The following is a 4,388-nucleotide window of genomic DNA, read 5'->3' on the forward strand; positions in this document are numbered from 1 at the left end:
TTGGGTTGTGATATTGTCCTATTCATCTCTGTTTACAATGGTATTCTGAGTTTTTTTAATTGCATTTTCAAAGTTTGGTTGTGAATCATTTTCTGACTTTTTTTTAATGGAAAGCAATGTACAGATTGTCTAAGCCTGGCCTAACCTTACTAACTCCATCCCATATTTTAACTACGTGGTGTGTGAAATAGTACGTTCTTCTGTCTGCTTGAATGTCCCACCATTCAGCTTGATTGGGTGACCTTGGGTACCTCTGCCGAAATCCACACAACTTAAGGACTTAAGGACGCAGTGAAGCATCTGGAATCTTTGATGAAGGACGTTTAATGAATATTTCAAATGAATAAATAGAATAAGTCCCATTGATTAGGTCCACCTAATTTTCTTTGGATTGCACCCAAAACCTTTCATTACAATTGAATAATTATTGCAGAACAAAATTGACAACAGTTTTTTCAGGACCCCCTAGTACCACGAAACAGATGGCACCTCCGGAGGATCAAAAATATATAACAATTTTAATTGAGCCAATTCAAAACAGATTTGCAAAATAAAATGGGACATGCCAGGTCTAATAAGTATCTTGTTGGAAATGATGACAAATTCTATAACTGCACAATAGATATTAAGGAGATGTTCATTAGCAAATGTAGCATTAACAGGCTTGATGTAAGCTCATAATTTTTGATACATACCTTTCTACCTGATTTAATTCCCTTTGGTTGATACCGTTTTACTTTGTGCTCCATTTTGACATTCGATGTCACCTTGATCATATCATTCTCAAATTTCTGTTATTCCAAGCTTGAGCCTTCTCGTTCCTCTGAAACAAGTAGAGCAGGGAGAGTGGAGCTTGGTTCTGCCATGACAATCAAATCTCCATTTACAGGAAGAGGAAGGGAGGTTGCTGGCCCAACTCTTGAGGAAAACCTCTTAAAGAAACAAACACGCTATCTGAAGCTGCCCATGAGGAATAGCTTTGCCTTGGCAGCTTTGGAAGCTACAGGAGCATTCTGTGATATGAGAAGCTCTTCCCGTTTTTCTGTTTTCTGTATAATGCCCAAAGCAGAGATGCACACAGCAGATCTCAGTGGGAATATACCACATCTGGTAAGCATGGACAGTACTTTTGTGACTTTGAGATGCACCTGTATAAATAAGGCTCCTTTAGATGCAGACAGCACATCCAGTCTCCATAGAAGGTTAACCCTTGCTGATCCCCAGCTCATCTGCACTTATGGTGGGGTTGATAAGATTTGCACTCAAGAATATATTTATGTATGCTACAGCGGCTGCTAGGATCCTTTTAGCCCAAAGATGGAAGGATGACAAGATGCCAACGAAAGAACACTGGCAACTCAAATTGATGGAATATGCAGAGATGGCAGAACTTACGGCAAGATTAAAACAGGACAACAAAGACTTTTTAAAAAGTTTGGAATGTAGTTATTTTATATATATATATACAGAAATATTGTAAAGAACTAGACTCACTAGCAGGTTTTGAGCAAACACTTACAATTAACAAAATAGAATGTGGTAGATGTTGAAAAATGATGTGGAAATAAACAAGTAGAATATGGGATTTAAACAGTTTGAGATAAAAGATTTTGGAAGAAAATAGAGTTTTTAGGTAAAGAGGAATGATTTTAAGATTAGATTAGAATATGCGGAATGAGAAAATATTAGAAAGAACCGGAAGGGGGAAGTTGAGGGAAGTCTATGGGTGGGGCGAGGGGGAGGGGAGGAAAGGGGATGTATGCATACTTTCTTATGTGATTTATGTTGATGGATTAAGCTGATTAAATTGTAAAATTCAATAAAAAAACTTTTTTGAAAAGATAAGATTTGCACAGGAATCTAGTCTCTGAGCTATTGGAGGTGCAATGCTAGCCTGCAAGTCTTCTTCACTGGCTTGCCAAGAGATTTACAGCTTGATTTGGATCTGAAACACGTGAAGGCAAGAGGAAACACTAGTGATTCATGTGTAATCTTGGTGACTTGTGCATGTGCAGCATCTCTAGTGTAAAACATTGTTTTCTTTAATCTTTTCTATCCCACCCCCCACTCGTTTGCCCTAGGATGTTCTCAAAGCAGCTTATTGTTAATGCATTGGTTCATTACAGCCCACATATCTCCAGTGGCGTAGCGTGGGGGGTGCGGGGAGGCCGGCCGCACCGGGCGCAACATCTGGGGCTTAGGGTTAGGGGGCGCAAATTACTTGCTTTGCCCCGGGTGCTGACAACCCACGCTACGCCACTGCATATCTCCCTACAGCAGGGGTAGGCAACCTAAGGCCCATGGGCTACAAGCAGCCCACAGGGGTCGTTTAACTGGCCCCCGAGCCGCCCCGAACCGAGCCACCCACTTGGCAAGTCCCCGCTCACTGCACTAAACCAGCGCAGTGTGGCACTCACTTCTGTGGTGCCAGAAATCTCTTCTGTGCATGCACAGACACCGGAAATTGCGGGCGCTTGTGTGCTCGTGCAATCTGACCCATGGAGGGATCTCCGCTGATGAACTGGCCCAGACGAGATAAACCTTGCCGACCCCTGCCCTACAGGGAATGCTCCTACTTTGACTACAACAGAAGTCATTCAAGCCAGTGTGGTGTAGTGGTTAAGAGCGGTAGACTCGTAATCTGGTGAACTGGGTTTGATTCCCTGCTCTTCCACATGCAGCTGCTGGGTGACCTTGGGCTAGTCACACTCCTTTGAAGTCTCTCAGCCCCACTCACCTCACAGAGTGTTTGTTGTGTGGGAGGAAGGGAAAGGAGATTGTTAGCCACTTTGAGACTCCTTCGGGTAGTGATAAAGCATGATATCAAATTCAAACTCTTCTTCTTCTTCCCTCCGCAAACACATACCACCCACCCAACTCCCATTTTATATTAACTGAACACCTGCAGATTCCATGGAGGATGCCCAGCTACGTCTCTCTGTTCCATCGGAATCAGAAGAGGTCTTCAGGTGTTAGACCTGCACTTGGAAGCGGTGATAAGCTGGATGTGAGCCAATAAATTGAAGCTGAACCCTTCAAAGACAGAGGCATTATGTGTTCCAGGTTCCTGGGCACATGAAATGAGGAGCTGGTCTCTTCTGGATGGGGTTGTACTCCTACCCTGCTGGAAGGAGCATGTTCATAGCTGGGGTATGCTCTTTGTTCCCACATTATTACCAGAGAGTTTACGTTAGTGTTTAAAGACCGAAATGGCCCTGAATAGCTGAAAGACCCTCTTACATGTTGAGATCAGCAGGGTGTGGAGCAGTCTCTTGGTAGTTCTACCATCCTCAGAAGTTTACACCTTGTGTGGTTACATTACATTTCAACTGTGCGCTTCATGAAGAAGTACGTATTTCCTTTTGCCTATTTCGGCAAAACCTTCCAACAATCAGCTTCACTGGAACGTCCCAGAATTTAGTACGTTTATAATGAAGCTGAATGTCAATCAGCATGAACAGACCTTCATCAATGCAGCAGTCCCATAAACTCAGACTATTTTGTAGGGCCAAATCAGTGTGTATGTGCCAAATTGTCTATCTGAAGAGTAGGGCAAATTTCTCCAGAATTTCTCTTTTTATTTAATGAGCCAGTGTTATGCAAACAATTACATAAGCATTTAAGAATGGATGGCATGGAAAAAAAATATATAAGGTGGAAATCAAGCAGCAGAAAATATATTATAGTTATATGCTAGCCATTTCCAGCCTTGGGCTTTTTCTTTCCCCCACTCAGCCTCTCCCCAGAACAAAGCTGTTTATGGCATTTTCTCATTCTTTCTCCTTTAATAACTAGCCTGAACTGTCTCCTTTGTTTAAATCTGGGAGATGAATGTTCAGTGAAAACCCACACCACTTTCTGGTTAAATTAAATACCAGGTGAAACAGAATGCTTACAAAATAACGATTCATTTAACCTCAGATAGGCACCAACTAATTAAATCATCATATTACCAGAATGAGTAAATACAAACTTGATGCGGCAAAGATTCTTGAAACGGACCCTTTTCTGCCAACACTGTTGTCACCATTGGTTATTCTTTGCTGATAAATCATCCTAGGGTTGCCTTTTTCCCACTGATGAGTTTGTTATTCTTTCTTTCTTTCTTTCTTTCTTTCTTTCTTTCTTTCAAAAAACATAGTAGTGTTCTGGAACCTCCACCTCTTCCTCACACATGACTTGTTGTTGTTGTTGTTGTTGTGTCATGTCATTTTTTATTTTTTGCTTTGAAGAAAAAGCGGAATATTTACACCCCAAATCTGTGCTCTCAAATGCAGGGCATAAAATCAAGCCCAGGGTTGCCTGCACAAATACAGTGGTACCTCGGGTTACAGACGCTTCAGGTTACAGACTCCGCTAACCCAGAAATAGTACCTTGGGTTAAGAAC

At 41.9% G+C, this 4,388-nt stretch overlaps 1 long non-coding RNA gene across 1 annotated transcript; it reads right to left on the minus strand.

The window, feature by feature from the left end:
• Positions 1-708: 708 nt before the first annotated feature.
• LOC309540198 lies at positions 709-4,110 on the minus strand. Its single transcript, XR_014223123.1, has 3 exons — positions 4,003-4,110; positions 2,903-3,121; positions 709-823 (listed from the first exon to the last, which is right to left on the minus strand). It is a non-coding gene; the product is annotated as an uncharacterized lncRNA (long non-coding RNA).
• Positions 4,111-4,388: the final 278 nt, after the last annotated feature.

Source organism: Podarcis vaucheri, assembly GCF_965113315.1.
Source record: "Podarcis vaucheri genome assembly, chromosome: 9".
NCBI classification, from domain to species: domain Eukaryota; kingdom Metazoa; phylum Chordata; class Lepidosauria; order Squamata; family Lacertidae; genus Podarcis; species Podarcis vaucheri.